This window comes from Talpa occidentalis, unplaced genomic scaffold (assembly GCF_014898055.3).
Source record: "Talpa occidentalis isolate TD23 unplaced genomic scaffold, MPIMG_talOcc4v2.1 talOcc4.2, whole genome shotgun sequence".
NCBI lineage: Eukaryota > Metazoa > Chordata > Mammalia > Eulipotyphla > Talpidae > Talpa > Talpa occidentalis.
In genome coordinates this window covers 70,593,313-70,607,137 of record NW_023602073.1, presented here as the reverse complement: position 1 = coordinate 70,607,137, position 13,825 = coordinate 70,593,313, and the positions used below count along the sequence as shown (strand labels likewise).

The 13,825-nt window shown below is 38.2% G+C and overlaps 1 pseudogene; it reads left to right on the top strand.

Moving 5' to 3' along the window:
* Nucleotides 1–2,430: 2,430 nt before the first annotated feature.
* Nucleotides 2,431–13,825, top strand: part of LOC119251438 (elongation factor 1-alpha 1-like) — a 143,720-nt pseudogene continuing 132,325 nt past the window's right edge.

Here is a 13,825-nt window from a genome sequence, read left to right as displayed (position 1 = left end):
TTTTGTCCTGCTGCATAACCACTACAAGTGGGATGGTGAAATGTTTAAAGTTTGTATGACTTCATCAAACAAGTTTTTATAATCTACTTCCTCGAACTTGTCAAATAGCGTGTCTGCCTAAGATATTTAGGGGTACCTATATGAGGTTTTTGGTGGTTTTAAAGCTGGGTTTTTGCACAGAAAATATTTTTATTTTTCTTAGTCTATAAAATTAATGTTAAATTTATTGAAGTAATAAACTCAAAATCTTGTTTTTTAAAACTTTTTGATTTGCATATGTAGTGAACTTTAGTAATCATTTTCCAAGAGACTTTTGATCAATGTTCAATCATATTAGAACAGATAAACACCTTTAATAATCACTCCATGTTCAAAATTAATTAGCCTAATTTTCTTAAACCTATAAAACCATATTTCTAAATTCAGTATATTCAATTTTTATTTATAAAGACTTCCAATATTTAACCTAGCAAGTAAAACTTTCCAATTACTGAACTCTAATACATCTAAAATTAAAATTAACACAGTGAAGAAAATATTTATATAGTGAACCACATTCTCTTAATCAGTTAAAGAATGTTTATAATTGATGATCTTATACCTTTCAACTTGAACTCAGAGAATTAAAATCAGTTATTATATACAATTTTTATTAATTACATATCATGTATATTTTATTATATATTTGCATTTACACATTCAATCATAAAGTTGAATCTTAAAGATATTTATTTAACTTTACAAATACTCGAAATGCTAAATGTACAGATTAAGCTTTACAAATATCAATAGGATTTTATCTATTTAATAAATTCCACTAGCAAGTGATTCTAGCTTGGCTAGCAAACAATTCCACTAGCAAACGAATCTAGCTTGGCTAGGAACCAGAGAAAATTTGGTCAGGACACAAAACCCAGGATTACAAACATCCAGTGTAATTCTTATTACAGTGACAGGTATATTGAATCTTTGCTTGTGGTGTCTGGGAGCAAAAGAAATCATCCTCTACTGCACTGGCTCCTTCTAGGCTCACAAAATATCAAATAAGCATTAGATAGATTGATAAGAGAAAAAGTAAAAAAGTTTCAATAATAACCTATGCACATGGAGGACAATCTCAGCATGACTGAGTAACTTGTCCAGGTACTTCAGACACCATCTTAGCTTAGCTAAGACTTTGGTGGGGGAAAAAAGGGAAATTCAGTTAGGGAGGTTATAGGAAGTCACAGTAGACAAAGGTATGCAGGTTAAATTCTGGCTTCTTCATTGACAAGAGATATGTACAGTTAGGTCTTCCCTATAAATCCTTATGGTAGTTTATAGACAAATATCTTTCAAAAAGCGATCTCTGCCTAGTCTTCAGAGTTCCTGCCTTGAAATTAATCTTGTCAAAAAGACACATTTTTGGGGTGGCAGATTGTTTTCTTCTTATAGTGGTCTCTAAAACAGTAGAAGCTTCATGTGCTACAAAGAAGTTGGCCCCATTGTTCATAATCCTGGGCATAAGTTAAACAACTAGTTGACTTTTCTGTCTGAATAAAATAAAAAGAATTCTGTAACTTCTTCCACTGCTGATTTGAACTTGAACATTCTTAATGTTACTGGTTCTACCCAAAAGAGTGACTCTTTTTCCCTCTAAAGAAAAAATTCAACAAAGAGCACCACTAGGTATAGTTGACCCAAACAAGGTTTTATTACAGATTCGTGCATTAGAAAGCCTGTACCAGAAGGGTAATTTAGCATGGCTCCTTGAAAAGAGATAGGAAGAGATATTTAAAGGGTAAGTCCACGAGGTGGGGCAGCAGGGAGCAGCACAGTTTGTTGGGTTACACCCAGGCATGCACATACATGTTACATTCCAGCTACTCCTATAAACTCTCAGCCTCCTCCTGCCAGGAAACTGTGAGATAGTCATTAGTCAGGATCTAAACACTTTTTTGTCTAGCACAGTGTCCAGTGATCAGTGTGTTGGGCCAGATTTTGTGGACAAGGCTCGTTAGGCCGTGATGTAGCCCACCTCGTCAAAGAGGACTTGGTGGGCTAGTCCTGTTTGGGGCCACTGTTTCTTACCTGGTTGAGATTTTACTGTCTCATTAAATCAAATTGACTCAAGAATGCCCTAACCTTAGGGCATTGGATAGGTCACACCCTTAGATAAATCTATTTTTGAAAAAAAATCTAATTTTGACTCCTTAAATTTTTGTGTGTGTGGTAAAATACACATCATGTAAAATTTACCATTTAGCCATTATTAAGTATACAGTTTAATGGCATTAAAGACATTCATTTTGTTGTGCAATCATCACCATGATCCATCTCCAGAACTCTTTTAATTTTGCCTTAATAAACATTAACTCCTCATTCTCTCACATCCCTCCCTCCACCACACCTGGCAACCACCATCTTACTTTCTGCTCTATGAGGATCACTATGCGAGGTAACTTAGGCAAGTGGAATCATACAACATTTGTCCTGATGTATTTCATTTACCATAATGTCTTCAATATTCATCTATATTGTACTATGTGTTTTTTAAATACATACGTATTTTTTAAACACATACTACAATACACAAAAGTTATGAGTGGGACCCACTATGGGTCCACTATGGGGTTGGGGAGGGTTCTACCCCACATACAACAATTGTCAAGCACCAACTGGCTGTCCTACAGTTGATCTCACTTCAGCTCAATTCTGATACCATCTACTCAGAGAATGCATTCGCTTTCCTAAGTAAGGCTTCAGAACTACAAGACTGCCCCCCACACAATGATTTCAGGAGCCAGTCATAAGCCCAGGCAGTCACTAGTGTTTCTGACCCACTGGTTATAAATTAGAGGTTCTCAGGACACTCTCCTCAGGTTCAATTGATTTATCGAAGCAGCTCACAGAACTCAGAGAAACAAGTGACTTATTAGATGACTGGGTTATTATATAAGGATGTAACTCAGGAATGGCAGGTTGAAGGGGTGGATAGAGTCAGATATGGGGAAAGGGAAGCAGCATTCCCTTGCCCTCTCCAGGTCCACCATCATTCCCACTGCTTCACATGTTTACAACCTGGAAGCTCTCTAAACCCCATCCTTTTGGATTTTTACAGAGACTTCATTACACAGATGTGATTAACTAAATCATTGGTTGTTAAGAACTGAACTCAATTTCCCTGGCATACTGGGGGTAGGACTAAAAGTTCTAATCCTCAGTCACGTGGTTGATTATCCTGGCAACCAGCCCCCATTCTTAGGTGCTTCACTTTATTCATACACAAAAGAAGACACCTCTGTCACTCTCAACACCTAGGGAATTCCAAGGGTTTGAGGAGCTAAAATTAGAAACTATGGAGGAAAACCAAATATATGTATGGTCTTCTGGATGACCAAAATATTATTTCTTATATATTGCAATATCACAGGTTGTTTCCATCTTTTTGCAATTGGGAATAATGTTACTATGAACATAGATGTACAAGTAGCTCTATAAGTCTCTGCTTTTCCATTGTTATAGGCATATATCCAGAAGTGGAACTGCTGAATCATATAATAATTTTATTTATTTTTTAACAGACTGCTGTACTATTTTAATCTTCTTTAACTTTACATAATTTTCAAGTAGAGAGAGTTCTACTTGAGTTTTGCATCCCCACCAAAGTTTCTGCTATGTTCTTTTTTTTTTTTTTAATAGAGGCATGCTTTATTTATTTGTTTGCTGGTTTGTTTGTTTGTTTTTTGTTTTATACATGCACTGGGTACAGTCAGAAGCGCGGGAGGGTGAGAGAATTCACCAGAGCCAGAGCGGGGAGCAGAGCAGGCAGAAGGACCGAAGGACACTGCTGAGGGGAGCAGCAGCGGGTGGCAGGAGAGGTCTGCACGCCATGTGGGACCTCCTCCGGTGGCCGGGGAGCAGCCGGGGATAGAACCGGCGCCGCAGAGCCCACGGGCAGCTTCGCAACCCAGCGCTCAACCGCTGCGCCACCGGGGAGGCCCCTCTGCTATGTTCTTTTTTAAAAATATTAATTCTTTTACTGGCTGATTTTATAATATTTAACAATATTTTCTAATTATAGAACGATATTGACTGAATCCTGGACATCTCACATGGCTTTATGTTCATTTGGAATCTGGAAATAAGCTTAGAGCCTTATTGCTTAGAATGTGGCTCATGACTTAAGAGCAAGAATATTAGCTCAGAATTTGTTACAAATGTGGTCTCAAACCCCACCCCAGGCTTGCTGAATCAGAATCTGCATTTTAACAAGATTCCCATTAAAGTGCCTGAGGAGCACAAAGTTGATGTCTCATGATTCTTTTTATTTTGGAAAATCTGTTATCCTTACAGAGATCTCAGATATTATTATTGAACACTTGCTAAGCATTTTTTTACTTTCCTGGTTGTGTTGGTGCCAGATCTCAATGGATTAAGACTACAAGACAAATATTTTGGTTACAGGTCATAGCAACAGTGAGCTCTGGAACATTTTAGGATTCAGAATGTCTAAGAATTCAACTTTTTACTTTTTTTTTTGTTTTTTGGTGGGACCCTCGCCGGCAGCAGGGAGATGAACCGGCGCTGCAGAGGCTGCGGGCAGCCTCGCAGCCCAGCGCTCAACCGCTGCTCCACCAGGGGAGGCCCAACTTTTTACATGTTATGAGGCTAGGGGTCAGAGACCTGGAAAAACACAGAAGTGAGGGTAAAATATCTGAAAGATTAAAGAAATTACAAAAACACTCTCAACATCTCAAGGAGAAGGATCATATTTAACTTGGCATTTTTGGAACCAGTACTGCATGTACATATAATAAATGTTGAATAAATATTTTTCCAATTGATTATTTGGAGAACTAATAAAAACCAAGTCTGAGATCTAGACTTGGGTGTCTGTAATCACAACGGTTCAACTGAGTAGTTGTGGAATCTGTCCTAAGTGGTATCATTAACCCTTCTGAACATTAAGACCCATGTGAGGGTAGATCTAGGCATTTATATCTGGTTGCATTTTGACCTCTGCTATGGGAGTCTAGAGAATTTTAAGTTCTGACAGTGTGAAGTTGGGCTCTAAATAGAAAAAGGTAGTCTTTGGTCTTTAGGAAATCATTTTTTAAAACAGACCAAATGGTTGCAGAAAAAGGTGACCTAGCTTTGAGAAAACCCAATACATAAATATCAGAACTGCCAAAAGAGATCAATGTTACTGTCATGAAACTGCCTTAAATTTCCATCCTGAAACCTCATTTAAAAATAGTTTTATTTTAAATGTTCTCTTCTTTTGGAAGAACATAAACTCTTTCAGGAAACAGTCCTGGGAACTCTGTACTAGGACAGGTTGGGAACTCAACTTATTACTAAAGTGTTTCTGAAAGAAGATCTATTGGACATACAATTCAAGGTCACCTAGCACTAATTCTAATAAAAGAAAAATAGAGTTAAGTGCTTGTAATGTTTCTTTTTAATAAGGAAAAAAATAATGTTTTTCTTAAAGGCTCTGGTGTTAGATGTTAAAAGTAAGCTGAGACAGTGAGCAGAGACACTCATGGGCAAAGAGAGGGTAGGATTAGAAGAGTCTTTTTAATTGATTCAGGCAGTAAGTGGGACAGAAAAGAATTTACCTTTTGATAACCTGAAAAGAGGCTGAAGATTTGCCCCAATAGTAGAACTGAGTATCTCAAGGGAGTGATGATAATTCAAGGAATATTGATTTCAATCCATCCAACATTTGAACACTTGGCACTTCGATGACTTCAAACTATAAGGTAGGGAATTTGACTTCAAGTTAGAATTCAGGATAAATGATAAAGGAAAGTTAAGGATCAATAAAAAGGGTAATATTACAGGGATTTCCTTTTTAAAAATTTTCTCTAAAATGTGATATTAAAATGCATTCATTCAACTAAAAATTGCTGAATACTCAAATACTGTGTTAAGGGTATAGGAGATTAAAGCAGGAAATTAATGTTCAAAAGTTACAACTTGAGGCATTTATATGAGCTACACTTTTGTGAAATATAGAGCACTACTGGGATATTATAGGAGGCAGATCATTCCTACTGGGTAATGATGGAAAAAGTTGACATCCAACTAGATCCTTCATTGACAGATCTTTGTAGGAAGATGGAGGAGGTGGTAAAGCATTTTAAATAAAAGAATTAAATGAACAAAGACTTATGGTAAGTCTTATATAAGCCCCATTATGAACCAGGTGCTATACTCTGGAACTAGTTAAAGAAAAGAAGATGAATATGATCCTGACATGTATTGAAAATCAAAAAAATACATGTGTGAGAAATAGTGAACAGACCAGAAATGGCACAGCAAATGTTTCCTATACAAAAAAAGTGTGGGAGGTGAACCTAAGAAGGAAACTGGAGACCAGTGATTGTGATCCTTGAATGCCCAGGTAAATCTGATTTTTATCTAAGTGATTGAAATAGCTAAATATAAACAACACAAAATTGTATTCCAATAAGTTAATTTTTTAAAAGATTTGTTTATTTATGCATATAAGAGCTGGGGTACAGGCCAGAGGTATGGGCGGGGTGAGAGAATTCACCAGAGACAGAGTGGGGAGCAGAACAGGCAGATTGACTGAAATACACTGCTTAGGGGAACAGTGGGCGAGTCAGGAGAGGTCTGCTGCGCCATGTGGGTAGCTCCCTGGCTGGCTGGGGATCGAACTCATGCTGCAGAGGTTGTGGATAGCTTCATAGAATGCGTCTCAACCCCTTGTGTCACCAGGGAGGCCCTATTCCAATAAGTTTAATGGAAAAACATTCCTTGTTTTAATTAACTTCAAAGCACATATTGGAGGGACCACCACCTGGTGGCAGAGTACTTATATTGCACCATTTGTTATTGAGAAGTGAATAAGCTTTCTTAGATTTCAAATGTTCACATTTTTTTACAAAGTGATTGATAAAAAAAATTTAAGACATGATTATCATTGCACAAAAGTCTTTTCCACCAGATTCTTTTTTATTTTTTTATTTCTTTTTTTATATTCTTTTTTTCTTTTTTTTTTTTAATATTTATTTATTTATACAAGCACTGGGTACAGTCAGAAGTGCAGGAGGGTGAGAGAATTCACCAGAGTCAGAGCAGGGAACAGAACAGGCAGACTGACGAAGAAATACACTGCTGAGGGCAGCAGCGGGCGCGAGAGGAGAGGTCTGTCGCACCATGTGGAACCCTCGCCTGGGCCGGGGATCGAACCGGCACTGCAGAGGCCGCGGGCAGCTTCGCAGCCCAGCGCTCAACCGCTGCGCCACCAGGGGAGGCCCCAGATTCTTTTTTAAATAGAGAGATCCGAAGAGCACCTAAAGTGAAATTTTTCCTATAAATCCTATTTATTTATTTATTTATTTATTTATTTATTTATTTATTTATTTTAAGATTTATTTATTTATGCATACAAGAACTGGGGTACAGGCCAGAGGTGTGGGGGGGGGTTTGAGAAGATTCACAAGAGACAGAGTGGAGAACAGAAGAGGCATTGACTGAAATGCACTGCTGAGGGGAGCAGTGTGTGAGACAGGAGAGGTCTGCAGCACCATGTGGGTAGCTCCCTGGCTGGGGATCAAACTTGTGCTACAGAGGCTATGGATAGCTTCACAGTGCTGTGCTTAACCCCCTTGCACCACCAGGGAGGCCCAAATACCGATATATTTTTAAATAGAAAAATGATACGAAAAATACCTATTTATTTATCCAAGTTACTTTGACAATTAACAATGTCAACTCCACCAACAGTCTAATGACAGCATTAGGAAAGAAAGTAAACTATTTTATTTTAAGGATATTAGGTGTTTTAATCTTAATATATCTTTAGACAGTATTCTTTTTTAAAAAAGATTTATTTTTATTTATTTATGCATACAAGAACTGGGGTTTAGGCCAGAGGTGTGCTGGGTGGAATGAGAGATTTTACCAGATACAGAGTAGGGAGCAGAACAGGCAGATCTACCAAAATACACTGCTGAGGGGAGCAGCAGGTGAGAAAGGAGAAGTCTGTTGTGTCATGTGGGCTAGCTCCCTGGCTGAGGATTGAACTTATGCTACAGCAGCTTGATAATGCTGAGACTTTAACACCTGTGCCACCAGGGCGGTCCTTTGGCAGTATTCTTAATATATTCTTCTTTGACTATGGTGATGATTATATGTGTGATAAAACTACATAGAAGTACATATGCAGGAAATCATGCAGGTGCTTAGGAATAGTGGGCAAGTTGTCACAACTGGAATACATGCTGAAATCAGCCTAGACTTGGGACTTTAAATGAGGATGTCTTATGTTCTTATTGCCTAACATCAATACTGACCTTTGACCTTTGGCACTGAGCCTGTAGGTAGTGGAAGGATAGTTTGAATTTTGGGTAGAGACATGTAAAGTAGAAAAGAGGCACATTTCAGCACACATCTGGGTCTTTTAGTGAATTCCTTTTCTTCTGGAAATGGTTCTCTGTTTAGACACAGCTCCAGTGTCTTCTATTTTAAAAAGAATTAAGCAAAACTTGTGCTTCAAAAACCAACTCCTTTCTGCCAGAGAACAAAGTTCAGGAGAGATTATATTTCTCGACTCTGTTAATATCCTGGGGTACAGCTGAGAAGTCTCTATAACAATCAAATAAAACTGTGATGGAAACTTCCCATCATAGAAAATTTTCCATCATTAGGGATTATTTGCAACTACAGATACTAAGAAGCTTTAGTTTTTTTGAGTTCTGTTAGAAACACAGCAGAAAGTAATATGACTTTAGGCTATAGAAGCTTTTGTGTTTTGGATGTCAGATGGGTTCCTAAAACAGAGTTCCAGTACTTGCTGCCTGTCAGTGTGTCACTTAGAGAGTTTACGGACAGACAAATGCACCATATTCCCCATGCTTTTGTTCTGAGAAAAAGGATGACCAAAATCACATCCTGTGACAATACTTCCTTGCAGAGGATCCTGGCATTGCAGCATTAATTAGGAAATGCCCCTTCCAGTGGTCAGACCTTTTGCTTGCCATGTCCATACTGTCAGATCCAGTGACGGACGTAACTCTGCCAGGTGGACCACAGAAGGAGAGATGCTCTTTCGTTTCACCCAAGGGGAAAAGATGTCTGTAATAAAAATGCTTCAAGATTTTAGGAACTTTCTCAGTAAGAGCTTATTTTTTGCCCCCTCAACAGAATCCAGTGCAGGTGTTCCTGCCTGGGTGTGTGGGCTTTCTCCATGTTGTGATTCATGGAACCAGTTGCTTACCTTCTTGTGACTCTGTCATCCCCTGGCACCTCAGAGCCTTCTTTATTCAACATGCAGAAGGGGAGAATGAGAGGGGCTTCTCTGGTGGCGCAAGGGGTTAAGCACCACACTATGAAGCAATCTGCAGCCTCTGCAGCATGAGTTCCATCCCCAGCCGGCCAGGGAGCAGCCCACATGATGAAGCAGACCTCTCCTGTCTTACCGCTGCTCCCCTCAGCAGTGTATTTCAGTCAGTCTGCCTGTTCTGTTCTCCACTCTGTCTCTGGTGAATCCTCTCATCCCCTGCATCTCTGGCCTGTATCCCAGCTCTTGTATGCATAAATAAATAAATCTTTTAAAAAAAGGGGGAGAGTGACAATAGAGAAAACATATTCACTGCTAATCATCTGGAAACTGGGTACACAATTTCTGCTATTACATTATTAAGAACTAGTCACATGGTTTATGTACAAAGGATCTAAGAAAAATCCTCCCTCACTGTGGAATTTATTCTCATGACTACGTTACACTATGGAAAGGGGTAAAGAAGTTTTTGGTGAACCCCTAATTATTTCATATAGGATTATCATAGCAAGTTTCTAGAATACAAACTGATAAATATGAAGACGTGGAATGTATTTATACTCACTCTAGTAACTGAGTCTGATTTAACATGGCTGTGTGATTTATCAATTCTCTGATGTGGAGGTTTAAATGCTGCTAGAACTAAAGGTTGGTGAGTATTATTTCATGAGGTACCACCTACACAGGTTGGATTAGTTGCTAAGGTATTTTAAGGATCCACATTGTTCTTTGATGTTTGACTGAATCCTTTTTTATGTTGTGAAGCCTGCTGGTAAGCTCATGGCTACTGAACATATAGGCTTGGGGTTTGGCTGGGGAGAATAATCTATTTATTTTTGTTAAAGTTCAACTTTGGTCATCTATGTCATTATATCAAACTCCGCGAAACTCATCTCTACCTTTGTTTCCTCTAGGCTAGATTACTACAAATCCCTGCTTGCTGGCCACTGAATAAATTGCTCTTTGAACTTGCCTTTTTTTTTTTAATATTCATCTGCTATTCTATCTTATGTAGAGAAGCCTTGAGTTGTTACATCATTCCACATCACTGTGACTGCTACAGGCTAAACACTGAATGGATATCATAATTTGAAATTTTTATTTTCAGAATAATATGCATGCCCAATGGAGAAATAAAATACTTTAAAAAATGACATTAAAATAAATTCCCTAACTCTTCCTTATTTCTCAATCATTGAATAACTCAAGCTGAGTTATTTCTTTTGTTTTAACAAAGCATGCTTGTTTGAAGTCTTTCTTAATTTCCCTATCTAGATGTTTTACTAAATATGGTGTATTCTGACTTATATTTAAGGATAAGCCAATAAACAATAGGAATTTTAAAATATATTTTATTTGACATGCAATATTAAATCATTTGCCCCAAAATTATTTTTATTTATTTATTTATTTATTTATTTATTTATTTATTTATTTATATTCAAAGGGCAGGTTTATTAGGAAAAGGGGCAGAAAAGTAAAATACACTTGCATAGACACAAATGGGCAGGAAGAGCTGCCCCAGAAGGAACATGTTTGCTAAGGGAGGCCTGCATAGTTGCAGACAGGAGGCTTGAGAGGTCACGGGCAGGCGGAAAGGCTGCTGCCCTGCAGACGGAGAGAGTTGGTAAAAAGTGGCACCTGCATAGTCACAGGTGGACAGTGGGATTGCTGCCTCAAAATTATTATTTTTAATGTATTTTTCATGATTCTCAAGTTTGAGAACATTTTCCCCAACACATACTCTGTTCTATGCAATGACACAGTGACTAATGCTATATCACTGTCTTCTACTTCACATTATTGTAACTGAGAAGACTAATGACATTTTTGTTTCATTCCTTTCAGTGAAATCCTTTTCCTTACTTTCTTTAAAATCTAAAGAATTTTTTTTTTTCATTCCTGGTGTTCTGAAATTTGATGTGGTTTTATTTTCATCTACAGTGTTTGGCATTTGCTGTTTTTGTTTTTTTTTCCAACGTAGAATTTATATCCTTCAGGTTTGGGAAAATTCCTTTAATTATTTCTTTGTTTCTAAAGTATATTTTCTATCTTAAGATGTAAAAATAAAGTAGTCTATGTGCTCTGTTAAAAATTTTTTTTCAACTCTCTATCCAGTGACTAGAATATAGTAATACTATAAATTGTGGATAAATAATGGTGTGGATAATTGTAAAAAAAGATTTTCCAGGCCTCCCTGGTGGCACAGGGGTTAAAGACACAGAGCTATCAAGCTATTGCCAGCCATTTCAGCATAAGTTCAATCCCAAGCAGGCCAGGGAGCAACTCACATGGTGCAGCAGGCCTCTCCTGTCCTGCTTCTCCCCTCAGCAGTGTATTTGAGTATCTGCCTGTTCTGCTCCCCACTCTGTCTCTGTCTCTGGTGAATCCTCTTATCCAACTCCCCACCCCACACCTCTGTCCTGTACCCCAGTTCTTGTATGCATAAGTAAATAAATCTTTAGGAAAAAAAAATTTCCATTTCTAACTTAAATTATTTTGCTTTTGAAATGTCCACTATTTGTAGTTTCTTTTTAAGCTCAATATGTGCAGGACCTAGTAAATTCATTCATAACAGCAGTTTCACATATTTTCCAGAATAGGTGCCTAGTCATAGTTTCAGTGTCTTTTTTCAGAAGTGCTGTTAGCTTTGTTGTCAGGACTACCTTTTGATGTTGTCTAACTCCAAGTTGAAATACATAGAAATAGTTCATTTTCCATCTCCTCTAAATTGTTATTACAACTATCTCCAAGGATCGTCTAAGCCTGGAAATAAGATAAGGGTGACAGAAACATTGTGTTATGTAATTTTCATAAGGTCATGACAAAATTAGCAATGAGAAAGAATCAATCAAGCAAAAGTATCTCCAGGAAAAGGGAAAAAAACTTTTTTTTATAAAAGCAGATTTGTTTTGAACATTATAAAGAACCAAAGGGGATTGTAATTTTGGACTGTGTTGGGTTTCAAGAGTAAATATTCGTAAAAAGATTTGTTCATCTCTCTTTTTTTTTTAAGATTTATTTATTTATTTATACAAGAACCGGGGTACAGGCCAGATTCGTGGGAGGGTGAGGGGATTCACCAGAGACAGAGTGGGGAACAGAACAGGCAGACTGACTGAAATACACTGCTGAGGGGAGCAGCGGGCGAGACAGGAGAGGTCTGCCGCACCATGTGGGACCCTCGCCAGCCTGCCGGGATTGAACCAGCACTGCAGAGGCTGAGGACAGCTTCACAGTGCGGCGCTCAACCGCCTGCACCAACAGGGGAGCCCCTTCGTTCATCTCTTTTTATTAAAAATGATTTTCACAGAGATGACTCTTAGTGTTGCTATTTAAAGTTGCCATCTAGTACAACCAGATGAATTTAAAATAGGGAAAAAATATTGCCATGAATTCAGGCATGTTTAGAAGCTTTCATTAACCCAAAGACTGCTCAACATTGTGTGTTGGTGCCAACTCGTTTTTACAATGTTAAACAATGTAATGTGTTTTACAATGTTAAATTTAATGTTATCCCCTTTTAGAGAGTTAATCAATAATTAATTTTAAGAAGTGCTAAGTGAACTCTTCAAATCATGTTTTGCTCACAGAGAAATTATAGGGAATAATTAAGTTAACATAAAACTACTTGGTAGAAGTTAATTTTCCAAGATCTCTTGTCACTAACAAAGTGTCGGGTGTGTGTTGTCTATTTGACATTGGCAGAAATTAGAATGTAATCTCGGAGGACAGAATGGATTTTGAGCTTTTTCATTCTTGGAAGCGTTTGGCTGCATCATCTCTTCTCCCCCTCCCTCAGGTAAGGATGAACTCTTGTTAGCCCTCATTAGTTCCTCATTTTATCTCCTGCCAACCCCATGTAGTAGAGCAGGTTACCAAGCAACCACTAGCTGTCTCTAGGAGTGTCTGTGGCAACATACCTCCTGACACCTCCTGTCACAAAGTCTCCTGTTAAGTTGTCAGGATCCAGGAACCAACGTGGTTGCCATAGCCACTCTGAGCAGTGGCCTGTGGAGGCTCCACTGAGAGCAGAATGCTGAATTCTCAAGGTAATTTGCACAATATAGGCTATTGTGGCTGTCATCTTTTTTTTGAACTAAACACATTGATGAGTATAAAAAGATTTACATCATTAAAGTGTTTTTGATAATTAGGGTAGCCCTAGTTTAAATATTTGAAGTGGGTGAAATGTCCTCCTGTGTAGGATGCAACATCGGAAGTGTGGCAGTTAGGGTTAGTTACCAATGAAGCGTGACTCATAGTAAGTCACATTAAGCATCATTTTTGCTGCCTTATATATCCTAGAAGGAAACTTTTTTTAAAGAAGATTTATTTATGCATACAAGAATGGGGGTGTAGGCCGGAGGTGTGTGTGTGGGGGGGGGTGTGTGTGAGAGAGGATTCACCAGAGACAGAGTTGAGAACAGAACAGGCAGACTGACTGAAATACACTGTTAAGGGGGGTAGTAGGCGAGACAGAATAGGTCTGCTATGTCATGTCGGTAGCTCCCTGGCCAGCAGGGGATC